The following is a 16,135-nucleotide window of genomic DNA, read 5'->3' on the forward strand; positions in this document are numbered from 1 at the left end:
GGCCAGCCTAAATAATTTCTTCTCCCCGCCTTTTTCCTCTAGTTCGTCATACATACGACCATAAGTAGCAGTCTTAGCCTCCGTGACCGCCAGTTTCGCCTCCTTCCTAGCTACCTTATACCTCTCCATGCACACTCGCCTCTCCTCCTCACCTATGCTCCCCACTAAGGTCCGATATGCCTCCTTCTTCGCTTCCACTTTACCTTGACACTACAACAAAAAAGGTCTTTAGCGGTAATAAGAAAACCTATTGCCGCTAAATGATTTACCGGCTATTCTTTTTTAGCCGTGGTTGCTGGCGTCGCTAAAGCCTTTAGTGGCCATTCGATGAAGTGCCGGTAATGCTAGGTTCTATTGCCACTAAAAGTCCCAGGCTTTAACGGCTAAAGTTTAGCGGCAATTAAATGGATACTAAATCCATTTCATAATAGGCTTATATTGTGCTTCAATGGTCAATCTTTTTGGCCGATATATCTAATTATATTGCAGCTAAAAGTAGAATGCTTTAATGTCAAATATTTTAGTGTCAATTTAGTGGCTGCAAAATCTATTCCATAATAGGCTTAATTTGAACTTTAATGTCTAATATTTTGGCCAGTAAATCAAACTATATTGCCGCCAAAAGTCACATCAAATTAAATTAAATTGTCACTAAAAGTCATAGGCTATAATGGCAATTGTGTAGCTGCAACTATAACAAATGCTAAATCAAATTAGTTCTCGATTAAAAATACCCTTTTAGCGGCAAATAAAAAACCAAACTATCTTTAAACTACAAAAATGCTAATAAAATACGCTACTTAACTCATAAAAATATAATATATTTCATTCAATCTAGAAAAACAAAAGAAAGTATTAATTCTTACTAATGTATCAACGACATGTAAGATAAAATTACATTGTTCAAACAAAATAACCAATATTATGATAGCTAATAATATATAATATTCATAATAACAAAAGAGTAGAAGCCCTCAAACAATTCTGCAAATCTTCCTCGTACTGAAATCTTTCACATCATACTGTTTAACCTGAAATAACAAAATAAGTAATATGAAAAATGAATCTCCTTTTACTCATTTGTTATTTCTATCATTTAGATGATAGTCCTATCTAAAATACAATAACTCTTACAGGCATATACATGCACACCAATTCTGGACAAATAGAGAGGCAAATGAATATATACATGTACACCAATTCTGGACAAATAGCGAGGCAAAGGAATATATACATGTAAACCAGATGTTGTGACATTCGAGATTCTCATCAATCATTTATGCAAAAGTTACAAGGTCGATGAGGCAATGCAGGTGTTTGAGAAGATGGGAGGCAATGAAAGTGATGGCATTCTTGTTAAGCCAGACCTTGTTCTCTACAATACATTGATTGATGGGCTTTGTAAGGTAGGGTGGCAAGAAGAAGGGTTTAAGTTGATGGAAAAGATGAGGCTGGAGAGTAGATATGAACCTAATACTGTTACCTATTGCTTGATAGATGGTTTCTGCAAAGCAGGCGAGATTAAGAGGTCATATGAGCTTTTTGACCAGATGAAAAAGGGCAGGGTAGTGCCAAATGTGATTTCTCTGAATACTTTGCTTGATGGAATGTGCAAGCATGGGAAACCTGATTGCTACACCTACAACACTTTGATATCATATTTCAGCCAGAAGGAGCATTTTGCAACTGCCCATAGAGTTATGAAGATGATGATTGATGATGGTTATTTGCCTAATGTTGTTACATATGGAGCACTAATTCATGCATATTGTTTAGGTGGAAATGTTGATGAAGCTATGAAAATATTCCAGACTAGTTACGGACTATAACAGTAAAGAATGACATGAGGAAGAGTTTTTCCATATTAGACAATGTTACTGCAATTTTTTCTTCAAATAACTCTAACTCTTCTATTTAAGCACTTTGCTACAAAGAACCCGAAAAATGTGCGTAGTTCAACTAAAACAGACTGACTCTTTTATCTGTTGACCTTCGCAATGCAAGAAGAAGAAGTTCTTGCATTATAACATGAAAATCATGAGTTTTTAGCCCCGATATTTTTCGTTTGCGAATGCAACGTGAGATATTAGTCGCATGGCCATGTGGAAACTTGGCGTTTTGCAGTACTTCATAAAATAACTCTTTTTTTGTTGGAGACATTGTGAAAAAAGTAGCAGGAAGGTTTGTCCTCCCACTAGCTCGAGTTTGAGGCCATATGCTTGGTCTTATTTTCATCTCCTTCAAGTCCAATCGAGCTTCTACGTTATCTTTTGACTTTTTACCAAGACCCAACAATGTATAAATTAAGTTATCACACACATTCTTTTCTATGTGTATCACATCAAGATTATGACGCACCAAGTTATACTCCCAATAAGGAAGATTGAAAAAAAATACTTCTTTTTTTCCATGTGTTTTTCATCACCCCGCTTAAATCTTCACTTGATTGACCGAGAGTAAACTTTATATCTCTAACTTGATTTAGAACTTGTGATCCAGATACTGGATTATAAGGTGCAGGTCTTGATTCTTTAGTCTCATCAAACGACTTTGCATCATTTCGATATTTGTGCCCAGGCTTCAAGAAAAATCGATGGCCCATATAACAAAATTTTCCCCCATGTTTGAGTCTTCTAGATTCAGTGTTTATGTTAAAAGAAGGGCATGTAAATTTACTATAAGTGCACCATCCAGAGAGATTACCATATGTTGGAAAATCATTTATAGTCCACATGAGAGTTGCTCGCATTTTAAATGTCTCCTTAGCAAAGGCATCATATGTTTCTACCCCGACATCCCATAATTCATTTAACTCTTCTATTAAAGGTTCCAGAAAGACATCAATGTTATTGCCAGGCCCTTTTGGTCCAGGAATAAGTAATGACAAAATAAAAAACTCTTTTTTCATGCACATCCAAGGTGGGAGATTATATGACATTATAATTATTGGCCATGTACTATGAACAGTTCGCATTGTACCAAATGGATTAAATCCATTAAAAGTTAATCCTAAACGAATATTACGGGGATTTCTAGTGAATTCTGGATATTTATTATCGAAACTTTTCCAAGCTTCAGAATATACAGGATGTCGTAAAACTCCATCTTTGTTGTGTTCTTCATGATGCCACCGCATAAGCTTAGAAGTTTCTGAAGACATAAATAATCTTTGTAACATTGGTTTTAAAGGAAAATACCTTAGGACTTTGGCTGGAATGTTTCTATAAAAAAATTTCCATCTAGAAGCCCCACAAATTAAGCATTTATTAAAAAGCATGATTTTTAAGCCCAACACTTCAAGTATCTTTTTAGTCTCATAGAAAGAAGGAGGCAACTTTTCACCCTCAGGCAGTGCATCTTTTAATAGTCCAAGCAAAGCATTAAAAGATTCATTTGTCCATATGAATGACCGTTTCATATTGTAGAGATGCAGCAAAAATGACAGTTTATTAAACTTCTTGCATCCAGGATATAGTTCTTCATTTGAATCCTTCAAGAGTTGTTCAAACTTATCCACCTCTGGATGAGATTGATTTATAAATGGATTAGTATTATTTTCTTCTGAGTTTGGCTCCATCTCACCCCTTTCACTAATATCACTAACCATAGACTGGGTAAAGCCTCCAGAAGCATCATGTATCATTCCTATCATATCATCACCCCTTATAGTTAATTGTCTGTAATTATTTACATGAATACTATTTGATTCATTCAGAGACTCCCCATGACAAAATAAAGTATCATGTGATGGCATAACACCATTAACCACAAGATGATCATATGCAGTAGCCCGATTTATTTGATAGTATAGCACACATTGTGAACAAGGACATGAAATTGTTTCTCTTTCACGAAAGGCGTAGTTTAGAAAATTCTCTACTCCATCCAAATATTCTTTACTGACTCTATCATAATACATCCATTTCTTACTTCTAGGCTTGTCCACGACTATTCAAGGATTTTTTTTTTCTTTCAATAATAGCTAAAAATAATTTAGTACAAAAGAGAAAATAACCTAAATGGTAGTTCTAGAAAAAATGTAGTTATAGATGAGATATTAACATGATTATATAGCTCAAAGAAGTCATTTCAACAATAAAATTAAGGACTGGGAATAAATTAAAAACAGTAAGAAATGCAAATTAAACTATTATTTGGTATTAGAACACCAGTTTCTAGTTTTTTTTTTGTACTCTTAATGTGCATATTCAGCTGGCTCAGAAACGACTTCACAGATGCATAATCATTAAGAAGCACCTAAGACGACCGCTTGCAAACTATAACTAAAATTCATTATAATGCAATTTTGCTCAATGAATCAACACCAATTAAACACCTAATAAGCCGCATTATACAAAATGAATTCATAAAAACTAAATAACACTATCAAATTGTGGAAAACCTAACTACCCAATACTGTTTTTTAAAGAATCTTTAATTGCCACATAAATTCCATGGAATGAAATTTCAGATGTTTTTCACCATTAAATTTCACTATTGACACATCAGAATGATAAAAAAGTGTTCAACTTGATGTTTAATTTGATATTTGAATTTTTGAGAAGTTAATATGTATAAAATAATTGGGAGGGAGAAGTAGCACCATAGAATCTAGAGATATAACACAAAATAAATATCTCAGTAAGCAAAAAGTGCAAACCAAATTAAAGTTATAATTATCAATAGAAAAAGTTTCATCCTTCACTTCAAGAACGTGAATCAATCTGACAATATCCTAAAAGATAGAGATAGAGATAGAGATAGAGATAGAGGTGTATAAAGAGAAATTAAGAGAAAAATATAAAAGTATAGAAAAATAGATAGAAATCATACCTTTCAATTGGCGAAAATTTTGGTTGCTAGAGGCGGAGGTTTTCTTACACCATGAAAATTGTAAAAGCTTTTTTAAGAATGAGACCTAATTCTTAGAGGCGTAGGTTTTCCTTTTTTTGGGCAAATCAGAGAAGTGATATAATATTTAGGCGGGAGAAGATTTAGAGGGGAAAAAAAATTAGAGGGAAAAGAAAAGGTAAAAATAAAAGCTTAGCAGACTAATTCTCTTGAATCACCTTAAAAAATATATTTATTGCTGACAAATGTTTATTAGCTGCTAATGTTTTGCCTTCACTAAACAATTTAGCAGCAATTAAGTTATTGCCTTTAAATAATTGCCGCTAAAGACCTTTTTTGTTGTAGTGTGAACCACTTCATTCCACCACCAGTCTCTTTTGTGCCTGCCAGAGATGCCCGCCGAGACCCCCTAACACCTCTCTCGCAACCTCCCTAATACAGTCTGCTATCGCTGACCACATAGTGCTCGCGTCACAATTGCTCCTCCAAGCTCCTATAGCCGACAACTGCCCCTTCAACTCTTGGGCTTTATCCTTAGTTAAGGCTCCCCACCTGATTCTCGGTCTTCCTCGAGCAGACATTTTCCTCCTCTTCATCGTAATACCAATGTCCATCACCAAGAGCCTATGTCGCGTCACGAGTATCTCACCTGGAATCACCTTGCAATCCTTGCACAACCCTCTGTCCGCCTCCTAAGGAGGAGATAGTCAATTTGAGTTGTCGCCACCGTATAGTCAATTTGAGTCTTCGCCACCGTATTTTGAAAAGTAACCAAATGCTCCTCCCTCTTCGGGAAGCTAGAGTTTGCAATCACCAGCCCAAAAATCTTAGCAAAGTCCAGTAACTAGGTTCATCCTCCATTCCTCTCCCCAAAACTGAAGCCTCCATGCACTTCGTCATACCCACTTGCGGTCTCCCCAATATGACCATTGTAATCCCATCCTATGAATAACTTCTCAGCGGGTGGTACCTGATGCATAATCTCATCTAACCCCTCCCAAAAGCGCCGTTTAACCTCCTCATCTAGGCCCACATGAGGCACATATGCGCTAACGACGTTTAGGGTGCACTGTCCAACCATCAACTTAATAATCATCAATCTATCATTCACTCGTCTAACCTCAACCACAGACTCTCTAAGTTCCCTATCCGCCAAAATACTCACTCCATTCTTACCTTTCTGAGTTCCTGAGTTCCAAATTTTATACCCGTTTGCATCCCTCGCACTCGACCCTATCCACCTTGTCTCCTGGACACACTCTATATTGAACCTCCTCTTCCGGAGGATCTTCTCCAACTCTATAGACTTACCTGTCAATGTACCTACGTTCCATGATCCAATCCTTAACCGACAAACACCCTTGTTCCCTTTACCTCCCTTGCCTCCCAACCCACCCCTTAACCCCCGCCCTGCCTCCCGATTCACCCCCCGCTCCCCCCAAGGACATGAATTCATTCGACCATTCTAGACCACAGCCACTATAACTCCAGCTTACTAAGGGGAATCACTAACACACATAACAGACCAAACAAGAAGAAGATGAGTTTCCACTATAGGCCCACTAATACTCTGAATAAACTAATAAGAACTACGACAACAACAATTTAACTAACACAATAGAGGGAAACAGGAAAACGGGAGATACCAACTCCCGTGAGTAGAACCTAGGAATTTTCTTGGTATCCGATGGTGTTGTCGTCACCTAGCTCTTTCAAGTCCAACTCCTGTCGTTCCTTGCTGACCTCGGGTTCTTCTTCACTGTTTACACGTGCACGCCTCGCTCGCCACCAAAAGTCACCGGTCCTAACCTGAAATACACATAAAATACCATAGAGCCAAACAAATAGGGGGCTGTCACTGCTACCACTGGTGATGCCCAGCCGTTGCAAATAAACACAAAGAAAAAAGGAAGCGAATTTGAAGGTGCTAGTTAATGGACAAACAAATATTGCAAAATTAGTAAAATTGCTTCGTGTATGGATATACACTTCTTATTGAAGTTGTTGCACTGAAAAGGAAAATTGCTTCATTTATGAGAGAGAAACCGAATGCCAAAATAAAAGCACCAAAGAGATTAGATCTGGAAATGGGTTGATTAGATATTAGAAATTCAATGTTCACAATGAAGCAAAAATATTTGTGGGTCTGATCCTTACCTTCGCCGATGGAAAGAAAAGAGGGAATTAAGAATTTGAGAGCTACGCTAGTAACGAGATAAAGGAGCAGAAAATGGAAGGGAAAGGAAAAGTAGAAAAATAGAGAGGGGGGAGCGGGGAGCGGGGAGCGGGGAGCGGGGAGAGAGAGGAGAATGGTCCCTCAAATCCTCAAGTCTAGGTCTCTGATACCAAGCTATAGTTTCCCTAATTTTTAACCTTTAAATTCCATAAATTACAACTCTAATCCGTGAAATAATACCATAGGAACGAGTTTTTAGTCCAAAATTCTTACCTCAATGAAGTTCCATTGAATTTCCTCTTCAAAATCGCCCCAAATGCTCAAAAGCCGACGTAGAATGATGAAAAATAGCTCAAAATCGCGAAGGACACAATTTATATCTTCTGGATCAGGCATTTTCGCATCTGCGGCCCAATTTCCGCTTCTGCGGTACCGCATTTGCGGTCCTTGAACCGCACCTGCAATTTTTCACTTAAGTCCCAACTTCCGCTCCTGCGATATCTTTTTCGCATCTGCGGCCCCTAAGCCGCTTCTGCGGTTCCAACCTTCCCAGGCCCTTTCCGCTTCTATGGCATCGCACCTGCGGTACCCAATCCACAGATGCAGAAATACCAGAAACAGCAAATTTGTAGCTTTCTCAAAAAAATTCCAAACTCTCCGTCAACCATCCGAAATCACCCGAAGACCCCCGGGACCTCAACCAAAAATACAAACACCTCACATAACCTGATTCAAACTTGTACAAATCTTCAAAACACCTCAAACAACATCAAATCAACCAAAACACATCAGATTCAAGCCTAAGTTTCCAAATTCTTCTAAACTACGCTTTCAATCAAAAAGTCTATCAAACCTCGTCCGAATGACCTGAAATTTTGCACACACGTCACATTCAACACTATGGAGCTACTCCAACTTTCGAAATTTCATTCCGACCCTCGGATCAAAATCTCACTATCGAACCGGAAACCTCCAAAATTTGACTTTCGGCATTTCAAGCCTAAATTAGCTACAAACCTCCAAAACACAATCCGATCACGCCCCTAAGCCCGAAATCACCCAACTGAGCTAATGGGACCCTCGAATTTTCATTCCGAGGCCGTCTTCATACTGTTCCGACTACGGTTACGGAAGCTCTCATTTAGGGACTAAGTGTCCCAAAACTCTCCGAAACTCACAACCGAACATCCCGGCAAATCAAAATAGCAGAATTAAACACGGGGAAAAGCAGTTAATAGGGGATCGGGGCGTAAATTCTTAAAACGACCGGCCGAGTCGTTACATCCTCCCACACATTCGTTCGTCCTCGAACGAGCATACAGACATATCAAAAATATTAAGAGTATTTTTGAGCCGTTTGAACCCAACATATCCAAACAGAAGTATCTTGTGCAGGTTATAAATAGTCAACTAATTTGGCACAAACATGCTAAGGGAGTTTCTACTCTTTCACTTTATTTCCTTTCCTACTGCATTTTTAGAATATCCTCAACTCTTAAAACTCACAGCAATATCATGAGGTACGTTTACCACCATTATAATACCTTAAACACCAACAACTCCATAGCTATGCTCATCTAATGAGTGATATGTAATGTATAAGTTAAAAATAAAGTCTACAGTTTACTGACTAGTGACTACTAATTACTTCGATCTGTCCTTTTACCTCTTCTAATCTTGATTGTTATTGCATGCAGTTGTAACTTTGAAACCTAAGTTTTAAACATGAAAGTAGCAGTGGTTAGGGTAAGTGGACTGGTTTCTGCATATGAATTGGCAAAAGTTGTGGTTTATGAAAAGGAGGATTAACTCGGCGGCCACGCCAAGTCTGTCACTGTCGACGGCGTTGATGATGACCTTGGTCAGTTGGTCTTATGGTCTTCAATCGGGTAAGTATTCATTTGACCAAATAGTTTTTAAATTTATTAGGCAAAAACCAAATTACGAAAATTACATACCTAAACTTGTACGGGATTGGCAATTCGGTGCAACATAAATGACATATTATACGTTTAACCTTTTATAATTTGACATCTGTAATTTGACTTTTTAATTACAATTTATCAAATTTTAACATATTTTTTTCCCTTTTCTCTCCACCACAAGTGAGACCAACAAGAATCATAAACCAGCAAAATGATCAGATATTCCACTTCACTCTGCGGCAACCATATCGGAAAGCTTCTAATAGCGACCCTCGGCCATAAACTAACATCAACCCCTTCATTGATAAAAATCATACTCCAAACACTTAAAATGTGAAGATGAGAGCCTTTTTTCGCCAGAATTTCATAATAAAATCAACCATCGCCATCTGAGTAATCGATGCGATTTCCTTATGGCCGAAAATCGAGTTATGGGTTACCTTCTTCCCTCTAGATCTTTCTATTCAATTTGAAAAAAAGAAGAAGCTATAATTCCTTTTTAGAAAAAGTATAATAACGAAAAGAATGAAGAGGGGGTGGGAACAAAAGGTTGGGAGTGAGCGATGGCGTAAGAAACGGAAAGAATGGGGAAAGGGGGTTAGGAACGTCGGAGATGGATGGGGTGGGAACGAAGGAGATGGGAGAAAATGTTGGGATCTTAAAGTTTTTTAATTCTTTTTTATCTTTTTTTATTATTTAAATTTTTTCGTTTATTTTACTATTTTCTATCAAAACTACTATATTCACACGCCATTTAAGTGTGAGTTGCACGTAGTTTGGCCATGTCAACAATGTTTCTTCCACGTATATATAGTCAACAGTCAAATATGTTTATTGCTCCTTACTTTGTAAAGTAAAGGTGCTATATTGGGAAACTTATAAGTTCATTTACCGGTTGATAATCCAATGCAAGTTGAAATGGCAGGAGGCTGTTTTTCCTTTAAAACGCACAGATTCTATGAGTTTGAATAAATAGGTATAGCTACACAATGTGAAAGGTAGTTAAGCGAACACCTTTTTGTTAAAAAATTATATATATATATATATATATATATATATATATATATATATATATATAGAACACCTGTATATAAATATCAGGCAACCCAATTATCTAGAGTGTTCAAAGCGAGCTTTTGTTTAGGAGTTTAAACCACTGTATGTGTAAAAACAAACAACTAATTTAAAAGTAGTTTTTAAATTTAAAGTTATTTTTTAAATTAATTTTATAATTTAAAAGTCAAGCTCTATAAAAATTTCTTCAACAAAGCTCTCTATATAGTATAATCCATCTCGGTTCTCTTTTTCTTTTAGTTTTATGCTTACTTTTATCATTAAAATTTCTATTGTTATCTTTTTATGTTAGTTTTGATTTATAAAATTAAAACTCTATTACAAGTATCTTTATTATTTAGCTAAATGTAGTATATTTCACTAAAAAAATGTGGTGTATCCGTTTATCTAAAAAGAATTATTGAGAGTCATTTCTTGTGAAAAATCTTTCCTTTAGTGAACGAAAAGACTTGTGAAATTATTTCACTGAAATGAGAGTCAAATCCCGAATCTTTCCTTTAAGTTGTCTCCACAACCCAAAAAAGACAAAAGAAAAAAGAAGTCCTGGCCCTAAAACTCTCTTCTCCATCGGAAATAGCCTCTTTGCTCCAGGTAGGCGTAAGGTTTGCGTATACACTACTCTCCCGAGACTCCACTGGTGTGATTATATTAGGTTGTTGTTATTGTAACCGTTATATCTTTAAATTTATGGGTTCTGACCTATCATTTGTTGAAATTTAATGAATTTTTATACATAAATTTATGCTCCGTGTCGAAAGTTATGAGTTCGGATAAACCCTGCACTAAAGGGCGGACGCATCAATTCAACATGTGTAATGCTAATGGAGATATCTGATATATCATTTTCAGTGAGCGTAGACCAAGGCCATGGTTGCGAATTTGAATGCTTACATATATCGTTTTATTATATTTGTGCCTAAGGGTGCTTTTGTTTCTTTCTTTAAAGCTCTTTGGTCTCTCTTAGTTGCTCACTGTAAGATGGGGATTACATACATCAGTAAACAAGGTGGCACAAAGTTTTTACTATTTCCCTGAGGAAAATTTCAGCCAATTACCAATTTTCACTTTGATATGTTAAGCATGTATCATCGTTGAGAGTTATTTGATAGGGACATTGAATGCAGGTTAAGGAGGAGCTGGAGGAGGCTGCCAATTAAGAACTGGTTGTGAAGTAAATTCAGTATCGACAGATGAAGAAGGTGTAGTTTGGTTTTATTTTTGGCTTGTTGCAAGAGTTCGTCGTGCTGTTTATTTTATCATAATAGTAGATGCGCATATATCTGTTGGAAAACGGATAGGTTATTACCTAATGACAATTTATTTAACGAGAAGACCCGATCACTTATGTGTTTAAAATGGTCCATTATAAAGGCAAAACTAGAAATGAGGAAGATAAGTTTTCATTGATATCCATTAGTGTTTTTTTTACAATAATGGTGTTAGCGCCAGCTTACGCACACCTCGACTATTCAATTGGGTACTTGTTATCTCCCACCAGTGCAGATACGGGTAGCTCCATCCACCAAGGCATAGCCAAATGCAAAGAAATCACCTAGTATTCCTTGGTATTCAATTTTTGTACCCACTTTATTAACCACTTGTTTCTTTGGGGGGGGGGGGTGTGTGTGTGTTTAGGAAGTCTAACTGGAGAATAAAAAGACATTAGCGGATCTTGACTGAAGATAAAAAATCATTGTGTTGACTAAGTTATCTTGGCTTCTAGCTTGTTGATTTGTACAAGAACATGTGTTACTTAGTTTATATTCATTTTATGATATTTTTTCAAGAGATAAAGATCTTGATAGAGTTAATTTGTTGCTATCTAGAGAAAAAGCTTCTGTGAGCTGTATTATGTTACGAAGTACTCGTGATTCTATCTGTGAAAGGAAGAAGCCTTGCAGGTTGTACAATAGCTTATAATGATGGTGCCAAAGAAGTATATGATGGATGCATAATGGCAGCACATGCTCCGAATACTCTGAGAATGTTAGGGAAAGAGGCAACATATGATGAAACAAGAATACTGGGTGCATTCCAGTATGTCTATAGGTACTTTCAACTCCTTTATTTGAACACCTTGGACTTGTTTTATCTTTAAATTTACTTTATATGTTTTTGAAAAATTCATCCATACATTGACATCACTAATGTGGTTTATCTTCCTCTGAAAAGGTAATAAATGCATAGCCCTATTTTGTACTTTAGTGAAGTTTAGTTAAAATGCTTGAGAAATTCGTTTTAACTTATTTCTCTTGCTGATGCTGTGTGGTTTGATAAATTCGTTTTAACTTATGTTACGTTGATTGGACCATATTCAAGATATATGATGTCCAAATATAAAATCATTTTTTCTTTCTCTATGACAGCGATATTTTCCTTCATCGTGACAAAATATTCCTGCCTCGCGACCCAAACAAGGTCAAATATCACAGGATTATATCAATGTGAGCTTTTATCCTCTACATCTTGGCATATTGTATTACATACTATATGTCAAGCCAGTGTTACGATTGAACTAATTTAATTTTCAACGGGATGATAGAACATGTTGGTCATGAGTTTATGGATGAATTCTTTACTTGCTGCGAGTCTGCATTGGCAGATGATGGGATTCTAGTTCTGCAGGTATTGAATTAAATTGATCCTTTAATACAGTCCACTTTGTTCACTTTTTCCCTTCAATTTCCTTCATTGTCCTATCGTTCTTGTTTCTTTATGCTTCTTTTCACAAGTGATGGCTTTTCTTAGTTCGTTTCAATACCAGATGAGAGGTATGACGAATGCAGGCATAGCATAGAATTCCTAAAAGAGTATATATTCCCAGGTGGATGCTTGCCTGCACTAAGTCGAGTAACATTAGCCATGGCTGTTGCATCCAGACTATGGTAAGAAAGAGTTCATTATGTGATTTTGCACCAATGTTATCACAGGCAAAAGGCGCAAAAAAGCTCTAAGTTCTGTTGGGTCTTTAAGCGTAAAGCGCAAATAAAGCGTGAGCTTTAATGAAGAAAGGTGCAAATGGAGAAAAATGACAAAGATGTATGTGTAGTCCAAAACTAATATCTATAAGCATGAATACCAAATATATGGACAAAGACATAGAAGACTATTTATGATAAAGTAAAATATCAATTGTTTAGTATCGCCTCTTCAGGATTACGCTCATTGGCCAAAGTATGTCTTAGGGTCTTGATGACAATACTGAAGTGCCGCCAAGTGAGGTGAAGCGCTCAACATGTTTTATGCCTCACTTCAGGACTTAAACGCGCCTTTGATAACGTTGTTTTGCACTATATCGTGTGCTTGTCACTTTTTCAAAAGCATTTCTCTCTGAAAGCATTTGATAAATGATATAAATGCATTGTAGTGCACCTCGAATAAATCACTTGTAGAACACACCGTATGAAACAATATAAGTAGTTTCTTTCTCCGGACCTTTTATAGTTCCTTGGAAATTGGAGTTTATAAGTTTGAATCTGTTTATGAAATTATTTTGAGTCTTCACGGATAAGATGCGACTCCGTTTCTATTTAGATAAAATAGCCCTGAGCTATCGAGGCTGAGGGGACTAAACAAGCCGCCAAGCTGTCTTTACAAAGAGAACTTCATTCACTTTTTTTCTTTCCCCTGTGTTGTGGTTGCTAATGTTTGTAGTCTTAATTTCCCTCTAGTGCAAGATTTTATTATTGTTTCACTACTTATTGATGTATATTAATACTTCCAGGCTATGACTTCCATGAGGATGCACTAAAGGTAGTACTACTTTTGCTAATAACACGCTCAACAGATTTTAACTTGAAGTATCACCTTACTCTGAAAACAATTTGAAGTCTTTTCTAGCTTTTGTTGTCCCTTTAATGTCATGTGGATGATTATCTACGTTTGCTCCTCCTCAGGTAGGTGTGGCTGCTGCAGATGGCATGCTTAGAAGGAATTGTAGTATTCTGGACAACCCCAAGCACATGGTACCAACCTGGCCTGAAACAGGAGCACGCCTCGTCGTTACAAGATTTTTCAGAAGTTTCATTAAAACGGGATGTATAATATGAGTGATGATAGTTTCACCTTGTATTGCTTTAATCCCAAGATAGTGGCAGATGCATATCTAACAACTTGTTTATTTCCATCTATCCTATTTCTTATGCTAGAAAGGGTCAAAATTACCCTTGAACTATCGAAAATAGAGCATTTTGCCCTCCCTTAGTTCTTCGTGTCAAAAAGTTCCTTGCCGTCTAAACATTGGGCCATACTTACCCTCAAAACTAACGGCTGTCCTCTGGAGCTTCTAGACCTATTTGAATACAGTATATTTGCTGACATGGCTGTCCAACATAAAAACAGACACGTCGCCATGAATCATAGCTGAGAATCCTAAAGGAACATCATTGTTAGACCAACGATGCCCTTTTCGAGGAGGAATACCATTGCTACCTCGAATCACATTTTCCCTCATAAAGTTAGACACAACTTTTGGACAATTCACATCTACTTCCTCTATGGATGTATTCTTCAAGCTAGAGTTAGCCGACACCATCAATGACTCGCTAGCAGGAACATGGCTCAATGAAGGCAAACAATTATTCAAGAAAATGCTCGTTTGAGATATCGATCTCGCATGAGAAGCTCCTAACTCCATCAGACAACTCAAATTTTCAGATCCTGGGAAAAAACCTAAAGAGACTACTTAAAATCCAATGACCTTATTAAAACTCAATCCAATTCATTTAATTAGTTTTAGTACAGAACAAAAACCCTAACAAAGAATGAACAAGATAAAGCCATTGATTTGCAGAAACAGCTAGTGGGTTCGAGCAGTAATGGGAAGATCGATGTGGAGGGAGTGGGCGAGGTCCAGCAAATATATTGTAATTGAATATTATTTGGAGATTTTGAGTTTTTTATAAGTTATAGAATAAGTAGGAGTAAGACTGTATACATGCACTGTAATTAGTGAACAAAGTTGAGGTGAGACTAGATGGGATTGCAGTGTCAACATGCAAACAATTTAGATATCTAGGCTCGTTGTTTTAAGAGAATTGAGTGATAGATGAAGATGTTATCCATGGGATTAAAACAGGATGGTTGAAACAGAGAAATGCTACCTGAGTGTTACATGATAGAAGGATGTCTACCAAAGTGAAAGGTAAGCTTTATAGAACAACTATAAGACCGACAATGTTATATGGTAGTGAATGTTGGGTAGCTAAAGTCCCACATATCCACAGGATGAGTATTGCAGCCATGCGAATGCTAAGATGGATGTGCGGTCATACAAGATTTAATAAGATTAAAATGAAGACATTTGCCAGAAGGTGTAAGTAGCAAGCATTGCGGATAAAATGAGAGAAGGTCGCTTGAGATGGTTTGGTCATGTCTTGCATCGCACTACAGATGCACCGGCCTGTAGGTGTGAACTATGGTGAATGAAGGTGTTAAAAAGGGGCAAATTAGACATAAAATTACATGTAAATACGTTGTCTCAAAAGACTTATAAATCATTGGAATCATGCAACTTAGCTAAAGGGAGGCACAATGGAGGAAAAATATCAATGCAGGTGATACTTACTAGTTAGGAATAGGCTTTGAAATTTTACTTTTCTTGTTATTGTTACTATTACTTATATATATTTAACTTAATTTCACTGTAACTCTTATTTTATTTTGGCATGATGCAATATGAGTTAAGCAAGAAGTGAGAAGTCATATCGCCGACTCCATCTTTGTTTGAGACTGAGTGTTAGTAGTAGTAGTTGTTTCTTCTAAATGTTAAAGATATCTAGATAGTTACTTTATATTTTGCGATATACAGCTTGTTTGAAGAAGGAGGTACAGTTTTCACCTTCCAAGGAATAGAGAGGAAATGCTCTCTGAAAGTTTCTCTTAGAATTCATAGTCCGTAGTTTTACTGGAAGGTAAATTCAAATTCTCTTTTGTCTCCTTCATGTTATCAACTGATAAACCCATAAGGAAAAACTCAATCCAAATCCTGAAAAATTCTGTGATATAGATTGCAACTAAAGCTGACATGGGCCTTGCTGATGCTTTTATTCATGGGGATTTCTCTTTTGTTGACGCGAATGAAGGTCTTCTTAATCTTTTCATGGTAAGA

At 36.7% G+C, this 16,135-nt stretch overlaps 1 pseudogene; it reads left to right on the top strand.

Moving 5' to 3' along the window:
* The first annotated feature begins 12,561 nt into the window (after positions 1-12,561).
* LOC107789760 (uncharacterized) overlaps positions 12,562-16,135 on the top strand; it is a 45,927-nt pseudogene continuing 42,353 nt past the window's right edge.

The sequence above is a fragment of the Nicotiana tabacum genome, unplaced genomic scaffold (genome assembly GCF_000715075.1).
Source record: "Nicotiana tabacum cultivar K326 unplaced genomic scaffold, ASM71507v2 Un00095, whole genome shotgun sequence".
In the NCBI taxonomy this organism is placed as follows: Eukaryota; Viridiplantae; Streptophyta; class Magnoliopsida; order Solanales; family Solanaceae; genus Nicotiana; species Nicotiana tabacum.